This window comes from Echinops telfairi, unplaced genomic scaffold, assembly GCF_000313985.2.
Source record: "Echinops telfairi isolate 266 unplaced genomic scaffold, ASM31398v2 ScPeMD7_6;HRSCAF=24_1, whole genome shotgun sequence".
Taxonomy (NCBI): Eukaryota; Metazoa; Chordata; class Mammalia; order Afrosoricida; family Tenrecidae; genus Echinops; species Echinops telfairi.
The window spans coordinates 3,186,835-3,209,172 of record NW_022103903.1 but is presented as its reverse complement, the minus strand read 5'-3'; positions in this window follow the sequence as shown (position 1 = coordinate 3,209,172).

Here is a 22,338-nt window from a genome sequence, read left to right as displayed (position 1 = left end):
ACTAGAGAAACAAATCCATAAACAGGCATATTTGTATAGGAAAGAGTTTTATATAAAGGGTGATTGTACATTAAGAAAGCATCCCAACCCAGACCAGTCCAAGCCCATAAGTCCAATATTAGCCTATCTGTCCAATACCAATATATAAAGTCCTTTTTAGACTCATGAAACCCATGCAATGACGCTGAATTCAGGATGATCGCAGGCCAATGGGAAGAAAGTCTTTGGATCCAGTGGTGGTGTAAGCATTTAAGCACTGGCAGTGGTCTCCACACGGCTGCTCCAGCACCCAGAGCTGCATAAGGGTAGGTCCATGTGGCTTCTCCTCCGGGATGTCTCACAGGGAGTCAGCCTTATTGGTAGTAAATCTCCAAGGAAGTGAAGTAGTGAGAGAGAAAGTGACTCCTGCCTCCAAGGAGGAAAATCAGCATTTCCCAGAATTCTCAGGAGGTATGCTCACACAGAGGCCTCCACCCCTTCACGCTTCATCCTCTCAAGTCCTAAATTGACACCAGATTATATAACCACCACAGTTGGATTGTTACACCATGTAAACAACTGACTTTCGATTAATCAAACATTTTATGGAAGGCCTGGAAGATCTCACAGGTAAGCCAAGAGAGAGAAGACTGTCAACCTTGAAGTAACTGCGAGTGAAGTCAGACTAGCAAAGAAGATTTTAGAATTGCTGTTAATGTGAAAGCTCTTAAGACTGGAATTCTACATGATGTAGAATTCAATTTTAAGCAACACAGTTTGGCCTCAAAAAGCTTTTGGCTTCTTAGAACTTATTATTCCATCATGCTTTTAAGCAGGAGCAAAGCTAATTAAGATAAATTTATAGACTTCATCTTAACGGAATATGAGACTTGAATTTACCAATACGATCCAGTGATCAACACTTAATCAAAATATTAACTTCCTAAGACAATTACTGGGTTTCTTAAAGACAGATAGGTATGGCTACTACTTCTTGATATTCCAAAGCAAAATTTTTGTAAATTATCTTAAAGGGCATATGACAATCAAAAGGACTTACTCAAAAGAAGTTTTAATAAAACAGAAAACTACACAGGTAATAAAAAAGGTCAGGAAAATTGAACCAATGCATTTTATTCCATCCTAACAGTGCATCTTCTCATTCTTTGAGGGTAGCAAGGACTATCCTGTGAGAATTTCATGGAAAATCTTAAAACAGTCACCCTTAAGTTCTGACCTTGTCCATTTATATTTCCTTTTGTTCCCATCAAATTAAGGAACACTTAAAAGGAATGTAACTGTGTTCTTTGAGGATGGAAGAGAAGTCCTGATGACATAGTGGTTAAGTGTTGGGCTGCTAAACTCCAGGTTAACAGTTCAAAACCATCAGGAGCTACAGAGGAGCAAGATGAGGCTTTTTACCACTGTAAACAGCTGCAGTTTTGGAAGCCCATTGGAGCAGCTCGACCCTGTCCAGCCGTGTCTCCCGGAGTCAGAAGTAACTCGAGAACAGAGAGCTTGGATTGGTTAGAGGATGTCAGAACTGCTGTTTGATGTCTTGTAAAAAGAAGAAGGAAGAAATGTTAAGGAAGGATTCTAGGGATGCAAACACTATCTTAAGAAATGTATAGACCTAAATGTACAGACCTAATCTGTGGAGCCATCATAACTCACTTTTGCTATGTTAATTGAATAAATGCCGTTATTATTTTACAGCAATGCTTTTTCACTTGTATTTATGTGAATTTAAAATCATAGCTGTACATTTCATTAATATTGCTTGAAATAGTTTTATCTTTCAATCCCCAAGGGAAAAAGAGTAAGAGCAAATATTTTAGCCATATATTTTTCAATACTACTATTTTTAATATTCTATTTTTTCTACTCATTTTTATAGTTCTAATATTTACTTTTATTCCATATTTATTCCAGTTAGTCTTGTTATTTATATTTTTATTTCTTCTGGTAGATATTCTAAATTGTCAATTAATTAATTAACTCATGGATTACTTTCAGTGTAAGTTATTTATGTGCCATTGGATTGGTTTCAATTTACGATGCTGATATATATAATAGAATGAAATGTTAATTGGTCTTGTACCCTTCTCACCATCATTCCTGTGTTAGAAACCCTTGTAGCCATTGTGTCAATCTATCTTGTTGAGAATTTTTCTATTTTCCTAATTTACCAAACATAAAGACTTATAATATGTCCAAAGCACACAAAACAGTCTCCTCATTCATAATTTTAAGAGCCATTCTTCTTTATTCCCTCAAATGTAATTTTTCTGGACATCCATGATATAGTCAATATGGGGCTAATGGAGCAGAGAGTCTCATCTTCGTCCCATGGAGTGGCTGGTAGGTTTAATAGCTGACTGTGATTAGGAGCTCAACTCATAACTTACTATGCCACCAGGGTTCACTGCCATTATGTAGAAGACTTGATATCATTAAGATATCAATACTGTCCAGGGAGATGTATAGATTAAACACGATACCCTTCAAAATTCCAATAGTTTTCTTCATAGACATCCAAAAGCCAGTCCTAAAATTCATATTGAATTGCAAGCAGCCTTGAATAGCCTAGACAATTTTGGGAAAACAAACAAACAAAGTAGGATTTAGAGTTATCAGTCTTAAAATATACTACAAATCAAAACAGTCTGGTAAAAAAAAATTCCAGCAGAAATGGCAGCTCAGACAGGTTCAATACACATGTATGTAGAAGAAAGACACGAGAGACCATGTGATAGTCCTGGAAACCCGAGTTTCAGAGAAAAAGCTGTGTAACTAGATTGAATTCTGTGTCAGGTTGGGTTGCCTAGAAAAACACATCCAGCCATACTCATCTATGTATAAAAAAGAGCTTTATATCAAGAAGTAATTAGATATAAAAAAAGCCTCTCATTCTACTCCAACTAAATTCTGTAAGTCTCACACTAGTCCATAAGTCCCTCTTTAGACTCCTGTGAAATGGTGCAGAATTCAAGGAGGTCACAGGCCGGTGTGAGAGAGTCGTGTGGATCCAAGATGAGTGGAAACATAGCAGGAGACCGGCAACTCTCAGTGGCAGAGTTCCAGCAAGCAGGGAGGTGAAGGAGCAGAGATGGAGCAGTTTCCAATATCTCACACTCTTTAAAAAAAAATCAGTTTATTGGGGGCTTTTACAGCTCATATCACAATCCAAACATACGTCCATTGTGTCAAACACCTTTGTACATATGCTGCCATCATCATTTTCAAAATATTTTCTCTCTACTTAAGTGCTTGGTATCAGCTCATTTCCCCCCTCCCTTCACCCTCCCTCATGAACTCCTGGTAATTTACAAATTATTGTTTTTTTCATGTCTTACACCGATTGCTATCTCCCTTCACCCACTTTTCTGTTGACTTTCCCCCTGGGAGCGGGTATATGTAGATCACTGTGATCAGTTCCCTCTTTCTTCCCCCACCTCCCCCTTCCCATCCTGGTATCACTACTCTTATTATTGGTCCTGAGGGGTTTATCTGTTCTGGATTCCCTGTGTTGTGAGCTCTTATCTGTATCAGTGTACATGCTCTGGTCTAGCTGGGTTTGTATGGTAGAATTGGGATCATGATAGTGGGTGGAGGGGTCATTAAAGAACTAGAGGAATGTTGTATGTTTTGTCGGTGCTGTACTGTACCATGACTGGCTCGTCTCCTCCCCACGACTCTTCTGTAAAGGGATGTCCAATTGTCTACAGATGGGCTTTGGGTCTCCTCTCTGCTCTCCTCCTCATTCACATAGATATGGTTTTTTGTTCTGGGTCTTTGATGCGTGATACCTGATCCCATTGACACCTCTTGATTGTACAGGCTGGTGGGCTTCTTCCATGTGGGCTTTGTTGCTTCTCAGCTAGGTGCCCACTTGTTTGTCTTCAAGCTTTTAAGACGCCAGATGTTATATCTTTTGACAGCTGTGTCTCGCATTCTTATACGAAAAGGTTTATGCCATCAAGGTGTCATCAGGCTGTGACTAAACAGATTTGGACCTACTTTTAGCCAGGAATGCCTAGTTTACATAAACCCTAACTACCACAAATACCAACTTAAAGAACAAGCTGAACAAAGAAAAAACAAACAGACAAACAAACAAAAATCAACAAGAGGAGATAGATCACTGGATTGTTACCTGGTCTAATGCACAGAGGTCATCTTGAACAAAAATCTTTTTTTTTTTTTTAATTAAGGAAATGAAAATCTATACCCCAATGAGATATCACTTTACTTCTATCATAATAACTATTATTAAAAACTTGGACAATCACAAGAGTTGGAGAAGATGTGGAGTATTTGAAACCCATATTCCTGGCTATTGGGATTATTAAATGGTACAACTACTTGGAAAACAATTGGTAGTTCTCAAAAAAAAAATCAATAATGTGGCTCAGCAATTCCATTTTTAGGTATATAGTACCATTTTTAAAAAAAAAAGTACTCAAGAGTAGTTGTATACCACTATTTAGTGCAGCATTATTTATAATAGTCAAAAGCTGGGAAGCACTCTGAGGTAGTTTATTGTGCCAAGCTGGCAGATAAACACATTGGGGTTAACTGAAGGGCGGAGGGATAAATGGCTCGGTGAACCTCGCTTTTCGAGTTCTCTGGTCTCTTGTTCTCTGATGGTCGGACGAGGGTGCAGCTACCTTAGCTAGTTCTCTGCCTCAGCTGGCAAGGCTTACTTCCTGGAAGACATCCCCGAGGAGAAGCCACGTGGACCTACCCGATACAGCCCTGGGTGCTGGAGCAGCCGTGTGGAGACCCCTGCCAGCGCTGAGATGCTCACACGTTCACTGATGCAGCTTTCCTCCTGCAGTCGGCATCATGGCGTCTGTTTTGTGAGATGGAGGAGGACTTTGTGGATTGGTGTCGGACATATGGGCTAATGTTGGACTTGTGGGTTTGGGCAGCCCTGAGTTGGAATGTTTTCTTGATGCACACTTAACCTTTATATAAAACTCTCTCTTATCCATGAGTTTCTCTGGATTTGTTTCTCTAAAGTACCCAGACTATCACTACACTCACATAACCATAAACAGATGAGTGGGAAAAAAACCCAAAATGCATGTTTATACAACATGATATTATTCAGCTAGAAAGAGAAATACAGTTCTGAACTCAAAAGCAGTATGCTAAATGAAATACATCTCTCTCAAAAATACCAAATAGCACATGATTCCAGTGATATAAAAACCTGGAACTGGAAGTCCAAAGCAGCACATGTTGACCAGTAATCCCCTGGGGGGAAAGAGGAGAGAGGAATGAAAAGTTGTTGCTTAAAAGGCACTGGGCTTTCTGTTTGCCGTCATGACAAACTTTTAGAAATAGTTAATGGTGATGGTTGCATAGCATGGCGAATGCGCATATGTGATTATAAATACTTAATTATCGAAATGACATTTTTGGATGACATAATTTAACCTAATAGAAACCTTTGATTTTTAACATTCAACATATTGTCCTCAAATCATTCAATTTTATTTCAAATATATGTTCACAACTTACTCAACACTGAGGATAGTTTTGTGATCTAGAAGGGAAAAAACTTAATTGGCCCTGAAAGGTGTAATCAAGCTAGCTCTTTGTGCCTGAAATGTGCTAACTTTGGTATATTGAACATTATCTTTTATCAACATTAGAATTTGTTTTTTAATATTTCAAATATTGTTATTGATTTTATATAATGTTTCAAGATGTCATTTAAAAAATTAGGATACTTATAAACATTTAACTTGGTTATATTTGAAAACTATTTAATTAGTTATACTATCATACTTCTAGACTATTCATAGTGCTTAATATTACATGATTGCTTTAAACAATGGAACGAATAGAGTAAGGTTAATAATAAAGTGGGACAAAGTTTTGATAAAATTTGAGCAGTATGTAGTAATTATCATTTTAATTTTCAATTTTATGTACATCATTAAAATTAAATAATATCTGGCTCTGAAAAATTGACATTTGACCTATATCTATATTACGCCAAGTTGACTAGAGAAACAAATCCAGTGATCTTCATATATGTGTGAGAAAGAGCTTTCTATCAAGAAATAATTATATATAAAGCAAGTATCTCAGCCCAATCCAGGTCAAGTCTGTAAGTCTGATACTAGTCCATATGTCCCTCTTCAGACTCAGGGTTCAAAATTGTGCGAACCCAATGGTGGTACATGCATCACAGGTATTTGGTAGCAATCGGGATCCACTAGCAGGAAGGTGAATGCAGATAGAGAAAGGATGGTTCCTAAGGCCCTCCTATGAGAAGGCCACACCCACAAGGAGGCACCATCACGCTCTGACCTGAATGACAGGTTGAATACCAACCCTATATTTTCAAGTATCTTCAAGTTGACATGAAATTATCTAACTACTATAATGTCAGTAGAAATATTTTAGCCCTATTAGCATGAACAAATTAATAAGAGGTTTATATACTAGAAGTTTGTGTATTTATGGTCATTTTATCACAGTAAAGCAAATGCTTTTTCCAAATTCTGAAATGGCCCTTTTAAATATCAACCCTTAAAAACTAAACCATCTTCAAATATATTAGCTGTTCCATGTACAGTAACAATGTATTGCACTACCAACGGTGTATTCTTTTCCTCTATAATTACTTCACAAGCAATTTTATTTGCTAATACTTTGAACCAAGATTCATGTCCTAAATATAAAATCTGTATTAGGAAACTTAAAAAAAAATATCGACGTACTCTTTAGCCTCAAGCAAGTTATGTGCCTTCTCTATGGGGTCTTCAATTTTGAAATAACATTGTAATAATTAACCACTCAGGTAGTGACTATAACTGGGTTCAGCTACCTAGGAAACAGGCTACCCTATGTTAATAGAGAAATAGTGCATACTAAGTGCAGCAGGATCCTAAGAAATTAGAGGAGTTTAAAACCATTAAGACCTTCAGCCTTTTAATAGTCTTAAATGAAATGCTGGGAATTTATTTTAGTTTATATAGCACAATTTATATCCTTAAAGATGTTTTCAAAATATATCCGAGACCTTTTGAAACAGCCATACTTTACTTACAATACAATGATAGAAAGACGATATATTTTTGGAGGTGTAAATCCAAGGAGTTGTTGAATATAATCATATGGAAGAAATGCTTGTTGAATATTTATTGATCACTTAAAAATATTTGTATGGGTCATATCAGTATCAGAGCAAGAGGGCAGAGAGTCTGTTGACAGGAGGCGTGTTGGTGGAGTGCAGTGCCTCTGGACAGGGGGCAGAGCCAGGCATTCCAAACCACAGATAGATAGACTAGATCAGCACCTTTGGCCCAGAGATTACTTGCAGAGTGGGTACTTACTTATGTATCAGAAAACGTTGTAACACTTGCTTGAACAAGGTATGATCAGGTGAAGGGCCAGGAGGCCAGGGCTGAAAGAGAGGCCTGCTGATGGGACCTGGCTGAAGAGAAGGCATCTGCTCAAAGAACTGTACCCTGGGTTTTTCCTCATCCTAATACGCAACTCATTACTTCCATAAGAAACCTCTTAATTCTGAGCATGGTCTAGGAGATTCTTGTGTTCACATCAACTTACCAAACACCTCTGAGATGTAGAACGTACTATGAAAGGACTAGCCGGCGTTTGAAATGGTTAAAAACGAAACCAAAGAAGACTCTAGCTGATGAGAATAAACCTTTGGCTGATGATAATGGAAATTCTCTCTGTCTTCTGGGAGTCAAATGGCTGCCACCAGTGTGCTGTTTTTCCCAATAGTTTTATTAAGATATAATTCACAAATCATGCACTTCCATAGTTCAATTGTATGGAAGAGTTGAATGTGCATCACCATAATCAATTCTAGTTCATTCTCACCCTTCCCACATTCATTATTTGTTCCTCACTTCTCAACTTGCCCCATCCCCCAAAAGCTATTACATTAATTATTATATCTCTATCTCTGTCCCTCCTTCTGTGCTTCATAAATTAGGAAACATACCCAAAACAAACACAAAAAATGAACAAAAAGAATGAAACCATATATATATTTAAAGAAAAGGCCACTGGCAATAGTAAATTGAACCAGAGAGAGTCAAGAAGCAAGCAAAATATATTTAAATCTAGGACAAATCGACTGGGTCAAGAGGAGCATAAATGACCAAACATATTATACCAATATCCCATCCACCATAATCAAGTTTTAAATAATCTCTGTCTGATAGCAGAGTTATTCATGTGCCTGAATTTGGTCAGAGGGGATCGGCCAGAGGTTTCATCTGCATAGGCACTCTGTAGATGGGTTATGGGATTTTACAGTCTTCCATAACCTATACATTTGAATACTCTCTCTACACATTGGATATTCAAATTTTAGGTTCTGATACCTTCTCCTCCATTTTATTTGGATTTTGTGATTTGTCATCTTTGGATCAGACATGTTGTTATGCTTCTTCCATGGGGATTTAGTGGAGGCCTCACTTAGGTGTTTGCGTGTTTGCATACAAGTAGTGCGTGTTATGAAAGGAATAGCCGGTGCTTGAAATGGTTAAAAACAAAAACAAAGAAGACTCTAGCTGATGAGCATAAACCTTTGGCTGATGATAATGGAAATTCTCTCTGTCTTCTGGAAGTCAAATGGCTGATGTTATTATTTTGATAGCCAGATGTTATTATTTTTGATAGCCAGATACCATCTGCCTTTTTAAAAAAAAAACACAATTTGTTCTTGCAGCCATATCTCCAGTGAGCTCTCTTTATGAAGGGGAGTATCAGGCAGGGTCAAGTATACTATTTTTTTTGTCTTTTTTTATTAAATAGTTTTTATTGAGGGCTCATACAAATCTTATCACAATCCATACATATATCCATCGCGTCAAGCACATTTATACATTTGTTGCCATCATCATTCTCCAAACATTTGTTTTCTGCTTGAGTCCTTGAGCTCTTCTTTTTCCCCCTCCCTTCCTGCTACCCCCTCCCTCATGAACTCCTGATAATTTCTAAATTATTATTATTTTGTCATGTCTTACACTGTCCATCATCTCCCTTCACCCACTTTTCTGTTGTCATCTCCAATGGAGGAGGTTATATGTAGATCTATTTTTATAATCAATAACTAAATTGTAGAAATAACATGAATGTTAACCAACAGATAAAGAAAATGTATGTTTACATATAGTCAATAGTATTGAGCCATTAAGGTGTAATCCTGATACATGTCACAACATGGGTAAAAATGAAAACATTTTGAATGAAGTAAGTCAATCATAAAAGCAAAAATAGTCTATGACACAGGAGGTGTGAAAATATAGAAAGAATACAGAGTTATCATACCCAAAACAACAGATCAATATACCATCCTTTCAGAAAGTAACATATGACCAAGAACAATGGATTTTGAAAGAAGTCCAAGCAATACTGAAGGCATCCATGAAAACAACGTTCCAAGAATTGATGTAAGATGACTAGAAATACTCACTTGTATATACTAAGAATTTAAAAGACAGTTACTTTATCAACTGACTCAAAGAAACCCATATTTTGGCCCATTCTAAAGATTGGTCATCAATAAAATACAAAAGCAAACAATATCATTACTATGATGTTCAAGTAAATTGTTGCTGAAATTAATTGATAAATGGTTCCAGCAATACAGTGAACTTCAGAAATTCAATCTAGATTCAAAAGTGTATGTAGAATGATTTTCTTGCTTATGTTAATTGGATCTTGACTGAAAGCAGATAATACCAGAAAGATAATTGATCTGTGTTTTAATGTCTATGAAAACGCATTTGACTGGGTGGAGCATAACAAATTATACACGTCATTATAAAGTATGTGGATTTTAGAATACTTCATGCTGCTCCTGAGGAACCTAAAAATAAACAAGAGGTAGCTATTTGGACAAATGGTTATTTAAACCATTTGAGTGGTTTAAAATCAGAAAAGGTGCCAGCGTTGTCATTTTACTTTACTTTTATGATCTGTATACTGAGAACACAATCTAAGAAACTGGACTATGTGAAGAAGAACGTGACATCCGGAAGGTTCATGAACAACCTGGTTTACACAGATGACGTCATTTTGCAGGTTGAAAGCAGTAAGGACTTGAAGCACTTACTGATGAAGACTGAACACACCAGCCTAATTGAAAAACATCCACAACGAAAGCAGTGAGCAATATTAAGATGAATCAAGCAGATATTGAAATTATCAAAGATTTCATTTTACTTGGACCCATCATCAACATCTATGGAAACCCATCCCCTCACGGAAGGGTCGCGGGGAAGAGAGGAGCCAGTCAGGGTGCAGTGTAGCAACGATGAAACATAAAACTTTCCTTTAGTTCCTAAATGCTTCCTCCCCACCCTCTATCATGATCCCAATTCTACCTTACAAATCTGGCTATACCAGAGGATGTACACTGGTACAGACAGGAACTGGAGACACAGGGAATCCAGGACAGATGATCCCTTTAGGACCAGTGGTGAGAGTGGCGATACTGAGGGTGGAGGGAGGGTGGACTACAGAGGGGGAACTGATTACAAGGGTTTATATATGACCTCCTCCCTGGGGGACGGACAACAGAAAAGTGGGTGAAGGGAGACATCAGACAGTGTAAGACATGACAAAATAATAATAATTTATAAATTATCAAGGGTTCATGGGGGGGCATCAGGGAGGCAGGGGGAAAAATGAGGAGCTGATGCTAGGGGCTTAAGTGGAGAGCAAATGTTTTGAGAATGATCAGGGCAATGAATGTACAAATGTGCTTTACATAATTGATGTATGTATGGATTGTGATAAGAGTTGTATGAGCCTCCAATTTAAAAAAAAAAAAGGAAAGAAACCAAACCATGTATTGCATTGGGCAACTCTGATGCATGGCTCCAGACCACTGACAACAACAGTCACATGATTTTTTGTTTGTTTCCCAGTTTAGAATAGCTGTACTTAGGCTATACTGCAATCTCTCACAGAGCAATGGTGGTGTTGTTGGCTAAGTGTTTCATTGCTAACTGGAAAGTCAGTGGTTCAAACTCATCAGCTGCTCCGGAGGAGGAAGGTAAGGTTCTCTGATCCATAATGATTTATAGCCCATAATGATCTAAATCCTATAGAGGTTCACTATGGGTGGGATTTCTCAGAGACAGTGGAAGTTTGGCATAGTCTGTTAAATGTACAATATCAATGTGAAAAGTCTGAAATAGTGTGAAAAATACCAACATGAGACACAGAGATATGGAATGATCATATACTGTTGGAAAAGCCAACACATTTGATTTAGGCAGGGGCACCATCAACCTCACTATCTGTGAAGTACAAGAAAATGTTCTTGTTCTTGGTGGGGGAAGAAAAATCTCAGATAATTTTGGAATAGATATAAATCTCTCAAAAGATGTAGTCACAAGCAAAAACACATGCACGATCACTTGAGGTGTCTCAGCCTACTGAGTGCCCTGCACTGGAGTCATCTTTTACACATTGGACCTTGATTTCATGGTTTTTTGTCTGCCACTGCTCCGTTTCTTAAGCGCCCCTTCCCTGTCCAGTACAAAGAGCACAGCATTTTACCTGAGGAATAATGTCTTATTTCCTTTACAGGGAGCTTTAAGTTTACAGCAGTGTTATAAATGTACGGTCTGGACTAGATTCCCACCAAACTTGTCACTTGTTTGAAAAGGAGCCCTCTATTTGACTAGAAGAGACAGGGGCCAAATGAACCTGATTCCTTGCTATGCCAGCCAGCAATGCAATTACGAAAATGGGGCTAGGGAAGGACGAAGCGGTCACTCACCCCTGCACACAGGTGCTGCGTCCTTGAAATTGCTGATTGTTCTTTGGGCCCTGACTTGGCCTGTTACCTAGAAGCTGTACCATGGGATTTCAGAAATGACTACAATTCAGGCTTAGTGATTTGTTGAGGCTTCTGAGCACAATTTTTGAAAGGGATACTTCTTTTTCTTTGTGTCCTCTGATAAACTCTCGCGGCTTGCACGATCTTTAGAATCCATAATCTTTCGGTAATGCACTTTGTGGAAACAGCAGGAAAGAGAGGATTTGCAAACCTCCTTTTCTTCGCTGATGAGCTTAAAAATGCTGTCATTTGCTTCAACTGTTGAAAATGGAGTTTTCCCCATTTTTAAGCAGTGGTTTTTCTCTCTTCATGCTGAAAAGCAGTGAATTGTCAAAAATGGACATCTTGCTATGAATAAAGATGACAAATGACTAAGTGACTCTGAAACATGCTTGACAAGAGGGGAAATGGTTTGGATATAGAGTTTCCACATCATTCTACTACCACTCTGAGAGACGGAACAAGTCTGATTGCAGTGGCTAACCATTGCCTAGTGGGCAGTGGCTCTCAGCCTCACCAAATCACCAATAGAACTTTTCCAATGGGCTTCAGTTGTGATCCATTCAACTACGATATAAGTCATTCCTGCCTCAAGTTGGCAAAATCTCAGTCATCTCCACTGTCAGAACCATGTCCATTGGAAAGAGTTGGAGACTCTTTTTCATTAAGTGTGACCCTTCCTACTGAAACTAAATGGCTTGGTTAGTGCTCCAGAGCCAACCAATGGTCCCTGGAAGCTAATTCCAAATTTTATTGACTCTCTTTTAACAGAGGCTTAAAAGAATGCCCTGTCGATGTTCTGTGTTGAGAAAACCCTGTAAGCTTTTGGTTAGGATATTATTGAGAACTATTTTAGGTGATCTGTACCCTTCTTTAAAAAGTTGGGAAATGAATGAAATAATATGGTACAGAACATTACATATATGATGGACTGACTGCATCACGTTATTAATGTGGATGTGACTGCTGCCTTCTGGTCCGCTGATTTAGTCATTCTTAGATTATTACTCGGAGAATGACTTTTTGCATCATTCACTCGTGTATCTCTGATATGTTGCACTGCTTCTATTTCCCCAATAAACCCTGGCTTCTTATACTTTAGACATTGAATTTAGGAAAATTCGAAGAATAAATGGAAATCATTATAAAATCCCACCTCTAAGCACAGCAACAATTTGCGAGTGTAACAACATTAGGGGTACATCAGGGCAGTGGCAATCTTTTTTTTTTCTTTTTTAACATTTTATTAGGGGCTCATACAACTGTTATCCCAATCCATACACACATCAATTGTGTAAAGCGCATTTGTACATCGTTTCTCAAAACATTTTCTCTCCATTTAAACCCCCGACATTAGGTCCTCATTTTTCCCCTCCCTCCCCGCTCCCCCCTCCCGCATGAGCCCTTGATAGTTTATAAATGGGTATTTTGTCATATCTTGCCCTGTCCGACGTCTCCCTTCATCCACTTTTCGGTTGTCTGTCCCCCAGGGAGGAGGTCACACACAGTTCCTTGTAATCGGTTCCCTCTTTCCTACCCATTCTCCCTTTACCCTCCCTGTTTTGCCACTCACTCCACTGGTCCTATAGGGCTCATCTGCCCTGGATTCCCTGTATTTTCAGTTCCTATCTGTACCAGTGTACCTCCTCTGGTCTAACCAGTCTTGCAAGATAGAATTCGAGTCATGGTAGTGGGAGCAGGGAGGAAACCTTTAGGAACTAGAGGAAAGTTGTATTTCTCATCATTGTTACATCGCACCCTGACTGGCTCATCTCCTCCCCGAGACCCCTCTGCAAGGGGATCTCCAGTGGCCTACTAATGGGCTTTGGATCTCCACTCCGCACTCCCCCCATCATCAGTGGCAATCTTTACAAAGTACTTTAACACAAGTCATTGACTTTTCCCCATGTTTCACCATAAATCCTCTCTTTCACTTGAGAAGGTACTTATAACCAGCATGATAAGGGCAGGGGGCACCTCGGTGGCGAGTGGAGTCACCTGTTGGGCTACTCACTGAGCGGCCAGTAATTTCAACCCACCATTTGCTCGGTGAGGGAAAGCTGGGACTTTCTGCTCCAGTAAAGGATTGACAGCCTTGGGAACCCCCAGGGGAAATTCTACTTTTTCCTAGAAGTTTGCTTTGAGTCAGAATTGACTTGACACTGCATTTGGTCTTTTGAATTTTGAGACTTTTAGAGTAAAAGGCAATTATCTGTGGATTTCTACCACATTCCACAACTGATGGTGGTACATGATGGCCTGCACACGGAGGACCTAGGTAAGGGGATCCAACAAGAAAAGCGCCTCCACACAGTAATAGCACATGTACACACCTATGTCGGTAATACCTTTTCTCATACATAATCTGCCTAAGAAGTGGTGCAGGAAGTCTTAAGAAGAAAACAAACCCTGATTTCTCATACTTCTATTTGTTTCACTAGTGCTTGCAAAAAATGTTAGTTTTTGTTTATAAGAGAAGTGCTTTGCTGGTACCTTACTGCTTTAATCATTATTTGGTCATTCACTCATCAATCAAGAATTTGACAGCATTAGAGTAGCCACATCCCAGGGTAGGGTAAACAGTTAATGCTCTGGGCTGCTGCCTGAAACCCTGCAGATGAAAATGTACAGAGAGCCTCAGAACAAGGAGCGACCACATGGGCCGTTAAAAATTCTGGGTGCTCAGCACTGTTCTAGCCCGGCACATGTAAGGTTGCCATGAACCAACTCAGTAGCTACTGTTTTGTTTAGTTTTTCACCTGGGAAAGATATATGTGATGAGAGTCCCCGTTTCCCAAATGTTTACTACTTTGATATGGTTTACAAAAACTTGCCCATGCACCTAGTTCTAACCCAGCTATTCTTAATAAAGAGATTATGTGCTCTGGCCTAAAATGAAAAGCTTTATTCTAAACCCTTGCTTTTGAACAATAGTGATTCTTGACAGATAACAAATCTCTACACCTAGAACATATATTCATAGTGATTACTTGTTGGGCTGCTAACTGCAAGGTCCACAGTTTGAAATCACACCGTGCGAAAGCCCCGGTCGCCCCTTGGGAGAAAGGTGGGGCTTTGTACTCCCATCAAGAGCTACAGTCTTGGACACTCACAGGGGCGGTCGACCCTGCCCTACAGGGTCACTAGAGTTGGCATCCACTCAAGGGCAGTAAGTTTCACTTGGATGCCCTATTTTAAGCAGCAACAAATAAAGGTTAATTGGTCTTAATTAATAAATACTAAATTAGTTTAAATTTAATGATGTCACATGAAGAACAATAGCTTTGGGAGAACTAGATTTGAATCTAAATTCTACCATTTGATATTTATGTATTCTTGATCAAGTTTCTTAACAGTTCAGTCTTGGTCTTATACTAATGCATGGTATTAGCACTTACCTGTTAAAATTTAATTGAATCATATATGTAAAGACTTTGACATGTAATAGTTCTTTATTAGACATATTTTGTTTCTCATATATATATTAATTTTTTAAGGGTGAATGGATAACTTTATTATTAGTGAATTTGCAGTAAACATTTCACAGAAGGCTATTAGTTTTGGAGGATGTACTCAGTAATATTTGGACGAACACATCTTATGACATCAAGGTGATTCTAGCTATTGTTTTATTTTTTTTAATTTATTGTTTTTACAGCCTTTCAGTAGAAGAATTGAGTCTATATTTATGTCTATAGACTAATGCCTATTCTTTGTGTGCAAAATGTAAGCACGAAATGCTCCAGATGGTACCGCAGATGTGGAAAGGTTAAGGGATGTAATCAATTGTCATACCAGGGGGGCACTCGATGTGATTTCGGGTTTATTGAGTCCCCTCTGACTGAATTAGAATGTCACGTTCTCTGATGGGTTGGAATAGATCAGATACTTCCTACTTTCTGCCTTCCTGGATAAATAAAGGAAAATTGCTGTTCTGAATTGCCTTACTCCGTGGCCAGTATAGACTTGGGTGTCTAATAATATCCACTAATGCTCTTCTTTTTATTTTGTTTTCAGTGTGGAAAAATGCACCTATTATAAATTTTGGCTTTTTATCAGCTTTTAAAATTCAATGATATTAATTGCATTCACAATGTTGAGCAGCCTTCACTGCTATTCATTTTCAGAAGATTTGATTATTCTAAACAAGGATTCTGCACCCATGAAGCAATCATTCTCCAAATATGCCCTGGTAACCAGTAATCTTTCTGTCTCTACACCTTTGCCCATTACATACATTTCACATAGATGGAATAGTATAATTTTTTTCTGGGTATAGTTTATTTTTCACTTAACATAATACTTTCATATCAGAACTTCATTACTTTTTATGATTGAATAATATTCCATTGCATGCATATACCTATTTTGTTTATTCATTTGTCTCTTGATGGACAATTGAATTGTTTCCACCTTTAGGCACTTCCCTTCTTTTCCCTTAAAGTTAAGCATCCTTAAATTCACACCTCAATATCTGCACTCTGAACTGAGTAAGTGGATTATAATCATAGCTTCAATTTATACCAGGAAATCCAGTACCAAGAGAGGAGAATGGGAAGTTTACAGTGTGGAAGGGGTAAGTTCAAAGATTACCCATAGTGTGTATAAGAGAGTTGTAGGAAGATAAGTTATATACATATATATATATCTTATATATATATACACATACATACATATACATATATATACAGATAGAGATATATGTATAAGTTATGTGCGTGTTATTAGGTTACGTGTCATACATGCATTGTTATGGTCTAAACAAAAGTGTTTAGATGTATCCCTGAAATCAACAGATAACTATAGATGAGAAAGCTCAGTGATACAATTGTCTTGGTCTTGTTGAGAAGCTCTGGTGGCACAGGGGTTAATTGTTGAGGGGTTAACAACTCTTATCACAATCCATCCATCCATCCATTGTGTCAAGCACAAATTACCATCATCATTTTCAAAACATTTTCTTTCTACTTGAGCCCTTGATATCAGCTCCTCGTTTTTTCCCTTCCCTCCCCACCCAGCCCCTCATGAACCCTTGATAACTTATAAATTATTATTATTTTGTCATGTCTTACACTGTTCGATGTCTCCCCTCACCCACTTTTCTGTTGTCCATCCCCCAGGGAGGGGGTTATATATAGATCTTGTGATTGGTTCCCCCCTTCAACCCCGCCTTCCCCCTCCCCTCCTGGTATCGCCACTCTCATTATTGGTCCTGAGGGGTTTATATGATCTGCCTTCCCTGTGTTTCCAGTTCTTATCTGTACCACTGTGTCTTTCCTGATAACCTGTCCAAGTACATGACACTAAGACTCCCATCCATACTTCTAAGGAGCGTTCTGGCTGTAATTCTTTCAAGACGGAGTTGTGTGTTCCTTTGGCAGTCCATAGCACTTTCCATATCCGTTACCTCTATTGATTCTTCTTTTATCTTCTTTATTCCATGTCCAATCCAAGCCATGATTGAAAATACCATGTCTTGGGTCAGGTGTACCTTACTCCTCAAAGTAACATCCTTGCTTTCCAATACTCTAAAGAGGTCTTGCATTGCAGATTGACCCAAGGCAAGGTGTCTTTGATCCCTTGATTGCTGCTCCCAAGACCACCGATTGTGGATTCAAGCAACAACAACCAAAAAATCCTTGACTTCAAACTTTTCTTTGTTTATCTTGATGTGGTCTAGTTGTGAGGATTTGTGTTTTCTTTTTATTGAATTGTAATCCATACTGATGGTTGCAACCCTTGACTTTCATCAGCCAGTGCATCAAGTCTTCCTCACTTTCAGCAAGCAAGGTTGTGCCATCTTTATGTCACAGGTTGTTAATAAGCCTTCCTCAAATTCTGAAGCTGCATTCTTCTTCAACCAGCTCTCAGAGTATTTGAGTAAGTATGAAGAGGACATACAACTCTAACACACACACACATACACACACACACACACACACACACACCTTTCTTGATTTTACATCGCACAATGTTCGCTTTTTTCTGCTTGCATCACTGCCTTTTGATCTATGTACAAATTCCACACGAGCACAATTAAGTTTTCTGGGATTCCTCTTCTTTTCAAGGTTACCCATAGTTTGTTGTGACCCACACAGTTGACATTTTTACTTACTCTTGTATAAGACAATGACTTAAAAAGTACTTGTTAATGCATTGATCTCTTTGGAGATAGTTATTATTTTTCAAAATATTTTTCTAGAGGTAATAAAAATATGATATAATATATATAGCAGCCTAGTCTTACTAACAAGCTACAAAATTTTGTAAATTATTAATTTTTAGGAACTGTAGGCCATTGAACTTTCTTCCTAATAGTAAGTATTGTTACCACGTAGTATGATATCCTATTAATATATATTGCTTGTCTATTCAGTAGTGTGGATAAGATACATAAATAATATACACTTTGGGGCACAGAGGAGGTACTGATTGACAAGTGGGAAGATAAAACACTTGTGTACATCGAAAGAATTCACCAAGAGAGTAGTAAGAGAGACCACGGACTGGGAAAACAGCTTTAGCAATGACACATCAGACAAAGGCCTTATTACTAAAATCGACACCACTCTGCTAACTTACAACAAGAAAAAAAATGCCTACTGAGGAGGTAGGCAAAGGACCTGACCAGAAGTTTCACAAGGACAGAAATCCAAATGGCCAAAAACCATATGAGAAAATTTTCCAGATTCCTAGCCATGAGAGAAATAAAATTAAAGCAACTATGAGATACTATTTAATACCCTCAAAGATAGCCCAAACCCCCAAATCAGAAAGTAACAAGTGTTGGAGGGGCTGTGGTGAGATGGGAACTCTTGTCCATTGTTGGTGGACCTGTAAGTATGCACAGCCACTATGGAAATTGGTTTGATGATATCTAAAACAGATGGAAATTGAGCTACCATACGACTCAGCAATTCTCCTACTGGGCATATACCCAGAAGAGACAAGAAACAAACCATGGCCAGACATCTGTGCTCCAATGTTCACGGCGGCACAGTTCACAATTAACCCAAATTTCCATCAGTTGACGAATGGATTAAAAACTGGTGTACATCATGCAATGGAGTACTGTCCATTCCTAAAAAAGCAGTGATGAACGCATGAAGCATATCACCACATGGAAAGAACTGGAGGAAATCATGCTAAGCCAAGCACAAAAAGATAAATACAATATGAGTCCACTGAGGTAAGCCAAAAAAAGCCAAAAGAGATATATGGGAAAAAGTGCTCTATACATACATTCCTGGGGTGAGGTCCAGGTACTATGGCTGGGGCCAAACACAACCAAGGGATAGTATGACAGCCAACTAATAAGGAGGAGTGCGGGGAGAGAGAAACATGGATAGTTGGGGAACAGGTATGAACCTACCCAAGGGGAGAAAGGGACCAGACTTCAACCCGGCACGCCATGGCGTGAATGCAGCATACCAGCATGAAGCAGGGAACCAACAGAAAGGTCAACAGACTGGCCACCAATCCCAATTATGTGGGCACCCACCACGCCCACCCCAGAGGAATGCACTTCAGAGGACGACACTGAAGCTGCAGCTCAGGACGTGGGTGCGTCTGATCAGGAGCAAACGAAGAGGTAAGGAAAGAGTGAAACACACCCAGCCCACCAAGCCCTGAAGACAATATTACTGCTCAGAGCAGCCAATGCACAGGGGCTGGCCCAGCACGAGACATGCCGACCCTCAATGACACATAGCGTTAAGGGGGACATAGCGTTAAGCACTGGGGACACAGTGTGGGAGATGTGCCCCATCCAACCCCCCCACACCGGGTGAAACACTAAGGTTATGCAGCAGAGCAGCAAGGGGAGCAAAGCAACGAAGTCCCCGAGGAATGCAAAGGTGAACTTGGGGGTCAGGGCGTGGCACCCCAGTGGACTCGACAGGAAAACACTCATAAAGGTCCATGAGAGAACTTGAACTGTTTGAGGGCTTTTCAGTTTTTGCCGTTGGTTTTTCTTTATTTTTCTTGTTTCGTTGTATTAGCTGCTGTTGATTTATTTTTGCCTTCGTTTTTTGTTATGTTTTGTTTTTGTGCACATTATTGTCTATGCATGTCTATCTGGACAAGATAAGCGGGATGAATAATCCAGAGGAGAGAACAATGGAACCTACATTTCGGGGGTACATGGGAGAGGAGGAGATAGGGGGAAAGGAGGGTGGTGCCAACAAATCTAGGGACAAAGGAAGAAGAATAAGTGATCTAAAATTGATGACGAGAATGGCATAGGATGCTTGCGGTGGCTAGATCAGGGCAACGTAGCCAAGAGGAATTACCAAAACCCGAATGAAGACCAAACATGCTAGTAGGACAGGAGGAAGGTAACAGGAAATAGAGGAAAGAACTGGGATGCAAAAGGCATTTATAGAGGTCTAAATACAGGCATGTATACATGTAAGTACATTCAAATACAATGACGGGAACAGATCTGCATAAATAAATGTATATACAAGTATTTATAAAGTATTACAGCAGCAGATGGACATTGGGCCTACACTCAAGTACTCCCTCAATACAGGAACAATTTGTTCTACTAAGATGGCACTCTATGACATTCACCTTCCCTGACACAATCATTGAAGACAAAATGGGCACATAAGCAAATGTGGAGAAGAAAGCTGATGGTGCCTGACTATCAAAAGATATAGGGTCTGGGGTCCTACAGGCTTGAAGGTAAACAAGCGGCCATCTAGCTCAGAAGCAACAAAGGCCACATGGAAGAAGCACACCAGCCTGTGTGACCATGAGGTGTTGATGAGATCAGGTATCAGACAACAAAGACCCCAAACAAATAAACAAAAATCATATCAATAGGAATGAGGGGGAGGGCAGAGTGGAGATCCAAAGCCCATCAGTAGTCAATTAGACACACCTTGTCAGAAGGGCCACAAGGAAGAGCCAATCAGAGTGTAGTATAGCAGTGATGAAACACACAACCGTCCTCTAGTTCTTTAATGCTTCCTCCTCACCCACTATGATGTCCCGATTCTATCTTACAAATCTGGTTAGACCAGAACATTTATACTGGTACAGATACAAACTTGCAACACAGGGACTCCAGAACAGATAAACCCCCTCAGGACCAATAAGGGGAGCAAGCGATACTAGGAGGATAAGGGTAGGGGGTGGGGGGGGTAAGGTGGAACAGATCACAATGATCTACAGCTACAGCTCCCCTCCCAGGGGGACGGACAACAGAAAAATGGGTCAAATGAGACAGCGGTTGGTGTAAGACATGGAAAAAAAAGAGCAATTTACAAATTATCAAGGGCACATGGAGGAGAGAGGGTGGGGTTTGACGAGGAGGTGATGCCAGGGTCTCAAGAAGAAAGAAAATGTTTTGAAAAAGATGATGACAACACTTGTACAGATGTGTTTGACACAATGGATATATGTATGGATTGTGATAAGGGCTGTAAGAGCCCCAAATTTAAAAAAAAGAAGAAGATACAGTTTGGGGAAAGAGAAGCTATTTTTTTCCCTGTACATTTCTAAACATATATAAAGTAATCCCATTTTAAAATAATTTTTAAGAAGTGTTTTACTTGACATCCCACAGTAAATGTAAGTAAAATTTGGCACTAGTATAAAGCCGATCTTCAATATAACACTCCTGTGCATACAGAGATACTGTACTCAGTCACAATGCTTCAATTTGATGAGTTCCTGCTGAGTTTTCAACTAATCTGGCAGAAGGGCTATTAGTGTAAAACATATATTGCTCATATTTGAGTGTATTTGGTAACACCACTTGCCCATATGTTAGATCTTCTCATATAAATTTTTAATATTGTGCAAAGTAGCTTGAAATACAATATATAAAAATTGGTGTAAAGAGCTAGATATACATTTCTGTAGAATTACTATTACTATTAAACATTTTAAAACCTGGAAGAAGAAAATTGTGAGTCCTTCTTTGTCTTCCATGGGTTTCTTGAGTTTATGGAATATATTTTCACGTTTAATCGTTTAGTCATCATTCTGTTTAAATAAGTCTGTTCTGCTACAGGAGAGACATTTCACTTCTAAATGTAGGCAACCGCATTATCTCTTAACCCTCATTTCCAAACTGCAGTTCAATCAGTATACTCCAGATGGCACACGATGATGATAAAATTATGCATATGTTACATTGAGGGATTGAATATGCAAACAGAAGGAGCTGGTTAACTAAGGCTTTCAAATTTCAGGGCTTTACCATTTTCCTTCATAATAGAAAAAATAAAAGAACTGATGATACTTTTTTGCTTGGTTATAAGATTTGGCATATTTTTATATGAAAGAAAAATAAAATTATAAACATTAATAGTCCACATGCAATTTTGCTATTGTCAATAAAATACCACACGTTTTCCTATGCACATCAATATAGAAGGGGTGCTTTTTTAAATTTTAATTTATTATCAAAGTATGTCAGATGACACCATGCTCCTTAAAAATTAAGGGATGAGCACAACAAAAATCAGCATATTTCATATGCTAATAGATTAAAT